General features: G+C 43.6%; 1 protein-coding gene and 1 pseudogene across 32 annotated transcripts in view; one reads left to right on the top strand and one right to left on the bottom strand.

The window, feature by feature from the left end:
- The window catches only part of Clasp1 (cytoplasmic linker associated protein 1), a 221,636-nt gene extending 211,274 nt beyond the window's left edge, over positions 1 to 10,362 (bottom strand). For all 32 annotated transcript variants that reach the window (XM_032914877.1, XM_032914887.1, XM_032914879.1 and 29 more), the window contains exon 1: positions 10,272 to 10,362. The gene's annotated coding sequence lies outside the window, so the exon portion shown is untranslated. The remainder of the gene's footprint in view (positions 1 to 10,271) is intronic.
- Positions 7,235 to 9,016, top strand: LOC116911568 (annotated as a pseudogene).
- Positions 10,363 to 12,660: the final 2,298 nt, after the last annotated feature.

The raw sequence follows: 12,660 nt of genomic DNA, 5'->3' as shown, positions 1-12,660 counted from the left end.
CACATCTTGGACATTAACAAATGTGAATACAAAACTTTAAATTTCCCTTTCATTGTCTTTTATGGAGAGGGGTGGTTAGGGCAAGATAAAGTCTTCCAATGTATCCAGGCTAGCTGCAGCCTCCTGTGCTTTGGAATTATAGAAGATAATACCCTAATAAAACCTGACTAAATTTATGTTTTTGTCATGTTTTGTTTTTCAAGATAAAGTCTCTCTGTGTAGCCCTGGTTATCCTGGAACTCATTCTGTAGACCAGGCTAGCCTTGAACTCACAGAGATCCACCTGCCTCTGTCTCCCAAGTGCTGGGATTTAAAGGTTGTTTTTTAAGGCAAGAATATCTGCACTAAAGGGAAGAAGCTGATGTGGAACAGCAGCTATTCGCAAGGCAAAAAGATCAGAAGGCTCCCCGAACCCCAACTTCAATAAAATTAACCAAATTATGCCTGTGAGAAGAGAACAGAAGGACAAGCCCCACAAAGCCCTGTGTCCCCTATGTCACCTACACACCTCAGTTCCCATCTGCAAAGATGGACCAGCATGGCCACTCTCTCTCTGTCCACTCCTCAGAGTTTAGGAGGGAACAAAGGGAATTAATAACAACAAAATGCTTTGAAAATCACTTTCACTTTTAAAAGCTGGCTGTTGCCACTAGGAAGTCATCCATTTATATCCCTACAAAAAGAGGGAATGGTATTTAGAAGGATATATCCCCAGCTGATGTAAAAGCAGGAAGAGGGGGAAGGGGGCAGAGATGGGAGCTGATGAGATGGCTCAGTGGGTTGCGGCACCTGCGCCTGCTACCAACCCTGATAATCTATGTTTGAGTCTCAGAACCCACATGGTGGAGAAAACAGACCCCTGTGAGTTGTCCTGACCTCAACATGTGCACAGCTACAGCACACACAGGCACACAGGCAGCACACACACACACACACACACACACACACACACACACACACACACTCAATAAATGTTTAAAAACATGTGTTTTTAAAGCTGAGTCTGCAGTCTAAGGAGACAGCTTAGGCAATAAAACACTGGCCCTGCCAGCATCAGGTTCTGAGTTGAAGCCCTAGAAACACATGAAAAGGCTAGACATGATGGCTCACATTTGTTATTTTGTCTTCCCCCCAACCCCCCACCACATCCCCAGAGCTGAGGACCGAACCCAGGGCCAGCCTAGCAAGCACTCTACCACTGAGCTAAATCCCCACCTCAATGGTTCACATTTGTAATCCCAGCACTCAAGAGGCAGAGCTGGAAAGATTGCTGAGGTTGCTGGTCAACCAGCCTAGCCAAATCAGTGAGCGCCAAACCAGTAAGAAACCCTCTCAGAAAATACGGTGGACAGCTCCTGGAGACAAGCTTCCATATGCACTTACCACCCCACCCCACTCCACTCCACTCCAGTCACACACACACACACACACACACACACACACACACACACACACACACACACCAGCACAGGTCTCCAGGGGAGCCTGAGAGCAGGGCCACAGCTCACCATGAGTGGCACGGATCAATTCTAGTTCTCTTCACCCATCACTTGGGAAACTGTTTACATGTTTACTTTGTAATGTCATCACTGAAGGCATGAAGCAAACCAAGTACAAGCTCTCAACCTGCAAGGTATGTCAAAGTCATCTGGGAGTGGCTGACACTCTGACTGCCCAGTCCCATTGATACTGAGCTAATCAAATCTCTGGATGGGCACGAGGAATAGAGCCTGGCCATCCAACAAGGTCCCCAAGTGAGCATGGTGAGTTCCTTACCAGTGTGAGCTTCTTCCTGCCACATTGATGAGTCACTCAGCGAGTGTCAGTCTGTCTTCCCACTCTGCGTGTGTGTATCATCTCATTGCATCCTTTACACTATATAGATAGGAGCCCTCTACTGCTCCTCTCTACCCCAGCCCACTCCAGCCCAACCCCTTTTGTTAATAGAAAAAGACTCTAAAATACAAAGAAACTAGCCCAAAGCAAAGCCAGAATGCACAGCAAAGTTTGAAATTTGTTGCTGTGATTTTTCTACCTTGAGAAAACAGCTGTGTATTCTGATATGTCCCGTCAAAGACATTGCATTTAAAGAAGACAAAGAGCAAACAAGGTGGCTTGGCTTGTAAAGGAACTTGCCACCAAGCCTAAGTCCCTGGGTTTGATCCCCCAGGACCCAGATAGTAGAAGGAGAGAGCCAACTCCCACAAAGATGTCCTCTGACCTCCAGAAGTGTGCCATGGTACATAAACACACACACACACACACACACACACACACACACACAATGATTTTGAAAGAAAGAAAGGAAGGAAGGAAGAAGGGAGGGAGGGAGGAAGGGAGGGAGGGAGAGAGAGAGGGAGGGAGGGGGAAAAAAACATTTAAAAAACAGGGCAGGGGAGATGGCTCTGTCAGTAAAGTGCTTGCCATACTAGAATGGGAACCTGAGTCCCATCCCCTAAAAGCCCACAGAAGAGGAAGAGAAGGAGGAGGAGGAGCAGCAGCAGCAGCAGCAGACATCACATAAAGTATAACCTAAACATGGGGAGGTAGAGACGAGAGGATCCCTGGGGCATGCTAGCCAACCAGTCTATCTACATCAGCAAGCTCCAGAATCAGTAGACTCTCTCTCTAGAGAATCATTCAAAAAGATACCTGGTGTTGACCTCTGAACTCCACAGGAACCTACATATACGTGCATGTACACACGAACATGTACACAATTATTTTAAAACTGCCTTTAAAAAGCATGGTGAACACATATTAAATTGTCTAGAAATAAATTTAAAATATATTTTTTAAAAGCATGGTAAGTTTCTATTAAGCCAAGAGGATACTGGGATGTAGTTCAGAGGCAGAACATGTGTAGAGAGCATGAGGCTACGGGTTCAATGCTGAACACCAAGACATAAACTAGAAAGGCACAACTAACAGAGATGCGTCTGCATACTCCTAACATGTGTGACACACACTCAGGCTATAGTCTTCCCTCCCAGACTGAGAGCCCCTGGTTGCTGGGACCATGCATATCTTTCTAAGTGGACCTCTTTCGAGATAGCGCCCAACTTCTGAAAGAGTTCAGCAAAAAATTTAATCTAAATCTAAAGAAATCTTGTTGACTGTCCATGAGAATCTGAAGAAAGCTGTTTGTGGAAAAGATGCAGACTTAAATCATACTGCTTTGTGGGGAAAACTCATCCAACAAGTAAGAATGGTGGCCAGATTTGATGCAGTGTAAAGCATTTGTGCTAAGTAAACCTGACCTGAACAAAGAGGTGAACCCCTGAGTCTGAGGCTGGAGAGCTCTAGGAGCTCCTCCACAGCGTCCATCAGATAGGTGTGTTTATTGAGTTTAGGTGTATGAGTGTCTTCACCTACATGTACTACATGTGTGTCTGTGCACCATGAGTCCCTGGTGCCCTTGGAGGTCAGAAGAGGCAGCCGGATTCCCTGAGACTGGAATAACAGGCAGTTATTATGCCGCCATGTCGGTGCTAGGAATCAAACCTTGGTCCTCTGGAAAAGCAGAGCCTTAATGTACTGAGCCATCTCTCCAGCTCCATGGTACATTTCCTTATTCTTTCACACAATCAACAGTTTCCACGAGTATACAAGTCACATGGGTCACAAGGGTCACCATCATAAAATGTTCTCAAGCTCCCAGTATCCAAGGATCTAAAGAGAGTACATATCCAAGAGGGAAGCAGCATGAGAGGGAAGCCCAGGAAGAAATAGGAAGGACTGAAGAGACTGCGAGCAGGAAGTGAGGCATCAACAAGGTGCTATGGAAGAAATGCCGCCATCCCCCAGCACTGTTGGGCTCCATGAGGAGTGGTGGGAGGAGACACAATGTCATACAACCCGGGGGTAAACATCATCAGGCGTGACAACAAGAACAGCAGTAAAGCTGGTGGTCAGTTAATCAACTGGCACACGCACACGCATTCATGTGTATGCATGCCTTATGGGTGACGCTCTGCTAGATTCTTGACAAGTACATTTTATAAATCAAGAGCTGTGTCACCTGTGAGTCTTCTCTGTGTAGTTTTCGTTTTAATGAAAATGAGACCTTTCTCTTATCCTGAGGTAAATCTCTGACTGGTTCTGATTTTAATTATGCTTTACCACCACCTACCACTTATTATTAGCATTTAGTTTGGGGACAAGACTGGCATTTATCACAACTAACAGCTATTATTTATTATTTATCACAACTCTGAGACTAATACTTACCCTTAGATGGCTATATTTACAACAGTACTGCAAAATTGAAAGTATCGTTTATTTAAAAGCCGGTTTTAAGACCCTCAAAGTAGTCCATCAGGTAAAGGCACTCACCACCAAACCTGATGGCCTAAATTAAAACCCTAAAACACACACAGTGGAGAACAGACCTGACACTCAAAAGTTGTCCTCTGATCTCTACATATCATGGACCTGGCACACATACAAGCGCTAATAAAAATACATAAGTTAATAAATAAATGTAATAAACACTGATTTAAAGTAGATTACTAAGGATAATGGATAATCAAGGACATAAATTATCTACCCAAACTTCTAAACCAAGACACTGATCTGCTCAAGAAAATAAAATTAACAGAAAACTTGGGGGGAGGAGGAAAACACACTCAAATGATAACCCTAATATCCTTCTAACCAATCAGTCTTCAGCATCCATATAAACTATTTTAAGATCTGAGTCTTGCTGTATAAAAAGCAAATTCCCATTGTTCGTGCTATACTTCAGAGACATATTACTCAGAAAGTTATTACTGATGCAAGCACTCTGAGTTGTAGACTTTTGCTTGCTATCAATATAAAAGAAAGCGCTGCAGAGCAGTGAGACCACTCAGTGACTAAAGGCAATCCATGCTGCCCAGCCTGTGGATCTGAGGACCCACACAGCAGAACCTATTCCTGTAAGTGTCCTTTAACCACCTGCCACATGCTTGCTACGTGTACCTGTTATGTGCATGTGTGTGCCTGGCACATGTACACCCACACATACAGAAGCACATACAAGTAAGCAAATAAGTGTAAAAAGAAAATTACAAACTTAAAAGCTGAGATGTAGCTCACTGACAAAGAACCCATCCAGTACACACAAGGCCCTGGGGTCAAGTCTTAGCATTATAAATAAGTAAATAAATAAAAAAAAAATTGTAAGAATTAAGACAGTTATTGCTCTGGTTGCCTTTTGCTGTGACAAACACCATTACCAAAAGCAACTTAGGGGAAGAAAGGGTACATGTGGCTTACACTTCCAGGTCACAGTCCATTACTGGAGTTAAGGCATGAGCATAAGCAGGAACTCCAAGCAGAAGCCATGGCAACTGCTGCTCGCTCTGACTCACTCAGTCTTCTTTTCTTTCCTTTTTTTAATATTCAAAACTTTATTTATAAAAATTGACTTTGCTACAGTTTTAAAGTTTGAAAAGGCTTTTTAAAAAAATTATATCCCCCAAATGTTAATAAACACATACAGAAGAGCAAACTCATTTTAAAATAATAATTGAAATAATTCATTGAAATAATAAACGCTATATTCATATCCAACTTTTAAGGGGTGGTGCCATCCTAAGACAGTTGGTATCAAGGCTGCTTTAATCACCCAAATTTACAACTTCATTTCTCCACTTAGGCCAGAAGAGAAAAAAGACCAACAAAAGAACCAGGGTTTCCAGCCAACATCACAGTTAGCTCCCCAAGGTCTACATTTGAGATGATGCTGGGTTTCTCATTCACTATTTTTCCCCACATGAACTTCTATCGTCCTCAACTTTTATGGGGGAGTGGAGGGGTAAATTTTCTTCACACAAGGCATGATATTGGAACATACAACCTCTGACATTTAAAATCACTGGTTCGTATGAGATTGAACTTTCAGTGATAATGTTCCATGGGAGAAAATGTGTCCTGTAAGAGGCAAGAGAGTAAACAGATTTAAAGAAGTCAGACAGGAATCTGCTCACAGAGCAGCCTGTCCCTAGCTACACCTCATAAAACTGGGATAGCATCTTGCCAGGTAAGGTGTTCCTCTAATTTTGACATGGAGCCAGAATTCCAAAGTCTACAAACAAATTTTCATTAGCATAAATTGGCACAGAAAGCACAGTTGTTCTCATAGCAAGACAGAGCTTCATGACTTCAGATCAAAATTCAGAAGGAAACAAGACAGAAAGAAGTGCCTCAGCCAGCTTCCTCACCCAGGCCTGCCTGCCTAGGAAGAGTGCTGCCCACAGTGGGTTGAGCACTTCCACCTCAACCACCAAGAAAGGCAATCTTTTACAGACATGGCCGAGGCCAATCTAATCTGGGAAATTCCTGGGTCATCGCGCCCTCTTCTCAGGCTGAAAGGATGTTGTGTCACACTGACAATAAAAACTAACACAGTTACATGTTACCCGTAATAAACAATGACTTACAGAAACTGAAATTTTAAGTTACTGCTCCAAGGGTGCAATTAGGCAACTTTACAAAGATGAACGGGCAAACAGCTCGTTAAAACTTAAGTCTTTCTTAGCAAATAAAGAAGATGAATATTCAGTTCTCTGGGGTGCTGTGTTATTTTCCCTATCTCTACATCTCTGCATCAATGTTGCCATTCTCCTTGCCACTCCATGAATGAGAAACCAGACCATTCTGTTTAGGATCCCTCATACCAAGAGTTCCCTATATGTCATGATAACAATTAAACAATAATGTCTAAGGCCAGAATTGATACTAGCCTGTGGCACCTGAATCTGGTGCAAGGTACGGGGTAGATGCAAAGGCATCGCTCCTGACTCTTCCATATCACTGCCTCCCAAAGGACTACAGTGTCTAAAGTGCTCACTGCCACATCACAAATTAAGGTATCAGGTTTAAAGAACTCACAGGGGGTTGGGGATTTAGCTCAGTGGTAGCGCCGCTTGCCTAGGAAGCGCAAGGCCCTGGGTTGGGTCCCCAGCTCGAAAAAAAAACCAAAAAAAAAAAAAAAAAAAAAAAAAAAAAGAACTCACAGGTTCCACCATTAGGTCAGTGTTTTGTGAACAAATCCCAGCACAGAAATCCATCCGAATACAACACACGTGCTTTAAGGCTCCAACTTATTGTTCTTTTAATTTAAGAAATAAACACAGTCATTTTAAAAATCTAGATAATATTATGTAATGCATTTAACTCTGAAAAACCCTACACTCGGTTGCTTCTGTGTCCTGGTGCAGTTAGTCACATTTCGTGCATGCTCATTCAGCCAAGATGCCTGAGGAAACCCAGACCCAAGACCAACCAATGGAGGAGGAGGAGGTCGAGACCTTTGCCTTTCAGGCAGAAATTGCCCAGTTAATGTCCTTGATCATCAAAACTTTCTACTCAAACAAAGAGATCTTTCCGAGAGAGCTCATTTCCAATTCCTCAGACGCTCTGGAGAAAATCAGATTATGAGAGCTTGACAAACCCTAGTAAACTAGAAGAAGCTGCACATTAATCTCATTCTCAACAAACAAGACCGAACCCTCACTATTGTGATACCGGCACTAGAATGACCAAGGCTGACTTGATCAATAATCTTGGCACTACTGCCAAGTTAGGCACCAAAGCCTTCATGGAGGCTTTAGGCTGGTGCAGATATCTCTACAATTGGCCAGTTTGGTGGTGAATTTTACTCTGCCTATTTGGTTGCTGAGAAAGTGACTCTCATCACGAAGCGTAATGATGATGAGAGGTATGCCTGGGAATCCTCAGCTGGGGGATCTTGCACAGTGAGAACTGATACAGGTGAACCAATGGGTCATGCAAAGGTTATCTTGCATCTGAAAGAAGACCAAACTGAGTACTTGGAGGAAAGGAGAATAAAAGAGATTTTGAAGAAACATTCTCAGTTTATTGGCTATCCCATTACTCTCTTTGTGGAGAAGGAACGTGATAAGGAAGTCAGTGATGATGAGGCTGAAGAGAAAGAGAAAGAGAAGAGAAAGAGAAAGAAAAAGAAAAAGAAGAAAAGGAGTCTGATGACAAGTCTGAAATAGAAGATGTTGGTTCTGATGAAGAAGAAGAGAAGAAGGATGGTAACAAGAAGAAAAAGAAGACAATAAAGGAAAAGTACATTGATCAAGAAGAATTTAACAAAACAAAACTGATTTGGACCAGAAGTCCTGATGACATTATGAATGAAGACTATGGAGAGTTCTACAAGAGTTTAACCAATGATTGGGAAGAACATTTGGTGGTAAAGCCAAATTTTTCTGTTGAAGAACAATTAGAATTCCGGTCCTTCTTTTTGTCCCAAGACATGCCCCTTTTGATCTGTTTGAAAACAGAAAGGAAAAAAGACAAAAACAAAAAAACATCAGGTGTATGCTTGCCAAGTTTTTATCATAGATAACTGTGAGGAGTTGACACCAGTCAGTTACCAAAGAAGGACTGGAACTTCCAGAAGATGAAGAGGAAGAAACAGGAAGAGAAAAAGACAAATTTGAGAACCTCTGCACGACATTTTGGAGAAAAAGGTTGAAAAGGTGGTTGTGTCAAACTGATTGGTGACATCCCCATGCTGTATTGTCACAAGCACATATGGGAAGACAGCAAACATGGAGAGAATCAAGAAAGCTCAAGCCCTCAGAGACAACTCAACAATGGGTTACATGGCATTATAGAAACACCTGGAGATAAACCCTGATCACTCCATTATTGAAACCTTAAGGCAAAAGGCAGAGGCTGACCAGAATGACAAGTCTGTGAAGGATCTGGCCATCTTGCTGTATGAAACTGCACTCCGGTCTTCCGGCTTCAGTCTGGAAGATTCCCAGACCCATGTTAACAAGATCTACAGGATGATCAAGCTTGGTTTAGGTACTGAAGAGGATGATCCTACTGTGGATGATACCAGTGCTGCTGTAACTGAAGAAATGCCACCCCTGGAAGGAGATGACGACACATCATGCATGGAAGAAGTAGACTAGGCTTCACCAGAACTATGTGTTTGATGCTTACCTTCATTCCTTCTGATAATGTATTTTCCATGATTTTTGTTTATTTTTGCTAACACTTAAAAACTAAGGGGAAGATAAAAACTCTACATGTGATACTATAGGTTTGACTCAAGAGTTTTTTAGAACGTTTGTTGTAAGACATAATGTAACCTACTGTTAATGTTAACCATGTGGTCTGAAATGTTTAGCTGTTGAACTGGATTCCTTAGTAGACCAAATTAAGATCGCTTAAGTTTCATCTTAAATTTCTTTTTCATTCCCTGTACTTAATTCTGCATGTACTAGTCTTAGAAGTAAACACAAGTTAAAACAACTTGACGGAGGATTCCCCAAGTGGCTTGTTTTCCAAAGTACTGAGAACAAAACCCTAAGTTTCCCTAGGTCTTGTAACTCAGCAAGGCTTGTGAATGTGGAAATAATAGTGCCCAGTCACATTCTGCTTTAAAAGGTAAATACAGATAAGATAAAAAGAAGAAGAAGAAAAAAGGAAAAAACAAAACCCCACACTCATCCAAGCAACTCATAAAATGGAAAGCAAGATTCAATCTGCTCCATTGTATTCAACCAGACTAACGTGCAAGATCACACACTCATCTTCGTCAGAGCGGCTCTGCCAATACCGAAGAACAACAAAGGCAAGTTGAAGAGGCTGCACAGGCTTAACTCAGCGCTTGTCCGCTTTTTCCCAGCTTCGCAAAGATCCTAGAAGCGGGGCCCTCCTTGGGCCAAGGGGACCTTCCGCACCCTGCTGGGCCCCGGCTGCTCCGCTTTTGTCTGGCCCAGGCTGGGGGCACCGGCCTCCCGGCCTGCCTCCCCGACAACCCCTTCTTCCCTCAGAATCTTTCTCCACACCCATCACTCGCCGACGATTAGTTGTAGTGAGGTTTCCTCACCTGGAGCCCCTTCCCGCTCAGTGCAATCTCTGTTCCTTTCAAAGAGATCCCCGGACTGCTCTGGAGTCTCCCAAGCCGGCTTGGGGAGACTCCGGGTCAGGAAGGGGCCCCGGGGTGGGGTCTGAAAGAGACAGTCACACAAAGCCAGGCTTGACCCCACAGCCGCCCCACCTCCCCTCTGCAAAGCAGCCTACAGTCAGAACTGAACCCGGAGGCCGCGCGTCCTGGGTTCTCACCCAGATCCCATCCCAGGGCCGCCCCCTCCCCCAAAAGTGCACCCCAGAGCGGCTGACAGCACTGGACACCGTCCCCACCCGGACCCTGCGCCCGCCGCCGCCCGGAAAAGGAGCAGGGCCCTCCAGTGGACTCCAGTCTGAACATTATTCGTCTTAAACCCGGTACTTACAATTCTATTATTCACTACTCTTGCGGCTGCGGACCGGACAGCCACCGCCTTCTCCTCCACCCCAATGAGGTTAAGCGCTTGGTGCGGGGATTAAAAAAAAAAAAAAAGTGAGAAACCAACTGCGCCGGCGCAGTGAGGCCTCACTGTGTTCCCTTACCGCCACCGGCCGGGCTAAACCATAGAGACAGTAATCTCAGCCTAGAGAGGTGGCTTCCTCTCTATGGTAACGCCCAGAGAAGGCGCCTGCATGAAGTTTCGGCTCCCGCCGCCTTTGCCATTGCCTTTGACCCGAATGGCGACCCGTAGTGTAAAGGTGCTTTGATAAAAAGGTGACTAAGGAGAACTTAAGGAATATTTTGAGCTTTTGAGGAGTGAAAGCAAAACTGGAGCAAGACTAGGAGAAAGTTGTGTGATAAAAGAGCCAAAGAGAAGTCTGAGAGCTTTCAGCCGGAAGTTCTTTTGATTGTCGGGTTGTTTGATACTTGAATCGAACAATCTTTCACTTCTGGGTTACGGGTGCCCGCTATTTACCGGGCGATTTCAGTGAAAGAAATTGACCCCCGCTACTTCCCGTAGCTGGCAGTGTGTCTGTTTCGTCTTTCTGAACATGCGCACGAGTGCTGCTACCGGAAGCACAGCTTTTAAAACGTTCTTCGCGCTTTAGTGAACCAAGGCGCGAGGTTGGGGCTACTGCTATTCGTGCGAAATTGTGCCAGTTTCTTTTCTAAGTTCCTTAACAACAGTGTTGCCTTGCCTCCCGCGTGGCCTTCAGTTTATATGTGAGGTGTTTGGGCTATGCAATTACAGCGCTGCTCTCAAGGAGTTTAAGGATGTCCAGTTTTGCCCTTCTACGCCCCTGTGCTTCCCAGCAATTTGGATTTGAAAACTTTTTTGTTGAAGTTGTACACTGGTGAATGCATGGTTGTTGGGCCTCCCTTCAGCCTATATGTAACACAGAACTTTATTTCATCACTGAGGTGAATAAGAACAGTTTCAAGTTTACCCCAATGAACTCACTGACATAATTTACAGAAAGCACTCACAAATACCTAACAGCTCCATATTCAGAAAAGAACAGTGCCTTAAGAACTGGGCACTGACAGGTCACCGCTGAGAACAAGAATATTGAAAGAAAATATGTGCACATAGAATGGGTTTTCAGGGTGTGGACATTGCCGGGCATCAATCTCTCTTGTGCATGGTGTGCAAACGCTTATCACCGTTGCTTTACTTAGGAGAAATAACAAACTGATACCAAAACTTTCATTGTCATGATGGCTTGAAGGCTTTTTGGGTTTAGTTTTGGGGATGTTTTGTTTTGAAGAGAGAGTTTTACTGTATCTTTGCCTGTTCTAAAACTCGCTCTGTAGACAAGGCTGACCTCAAACTCAAAAATCCACCTGCCTTTGCCTCCTGAGTGCTAAGATTAAAGGCATGCACGTTGGTTTACCATGGTTTTGCTGCTGTTTTTTTCCTTATTGATTTAGGTTTTTTTTTATTTACTTTACATCCCAATTACAACCACATAGTGACTCACAACCATCTGTGATGGGATCTGATGCCCTCTTCTGTTGTGTCTGGTGTGACAGTGTACTCACATAAATAAATAAATAAATAAATAAATAAATAAATAAATAAATAAATAAATAAATAAATAAATCTTTTTAAAATGCACGCACTTTTAAGTCTATTCTCTTTAAAACATCCAACATCCCTTTCAAAGCTCAAGCCCCTCTGAAATATCCAGTCTTTCAAAAATATCTAGTCTCTCTAAAATAGCCATAGTTTCTCTGGCACCCACATCCATCAGCTCACAACCACCTATAACTTCGGTTCCAAGGGATCCAACAATTTATCCTGACTTCCACAGGCACCCGAATATATATACACATTAAAAAAATCGAAGACAAAATAAATCTCCCCCACAAAAGAACAAAAACCAAAAACCAAACAAATGAACAAACCATGCCAGGTGGTGGTGCTGTATGCCTTTAATTCCTTCAAACTGTACTACAGAGCAATAGCAATAAAAACAGTAAGTACGGTGGGGGCTGGAGAGATGGCTCAGTGGTTAAGAGCACTGGCCGCTATTTTAAAGGACTCAGGTGCAATTTCCCTTCCCTCCCCTCAGTTTCTCCCTCTTACCTCCCACTTAACCACCTTTCTTCCCCATCTCAGAAGAGGGGAGGCTTCCCATGATTATCAACCAGCCTTGGCACATCAAGTTGCAGTAAGACTAGGCGCATCTTCTTCTACTGAGGCTAGAGAAAGCAGTCCAGTTAGGAGAAAGGTATCCACAGGCAGTATAACCAGAGACAGCCCCTGGACAGAATATCAACAGCTCAGGGACTAAGATCAACAATTAATACATGGGACTTCATGAAACTGA

This window comes from Rattus rattus, chromosome 10, assembly GCF_011064425.1.
Source record: "Rattus rattus isolate New Zealand chromosome 10, Rrattus_CSIRO_v1, whole genome shotgun sequence".
NCBI lineage: Eukaryota > Metazoa > Chordata > Mammalia > Rodentia > Muridae > Rattus > Rattus rattus.
Note: the sequence above shows the minus strand (reverse complement) of the source record. Positions and strands in the feature narration are given on the sequence as shown.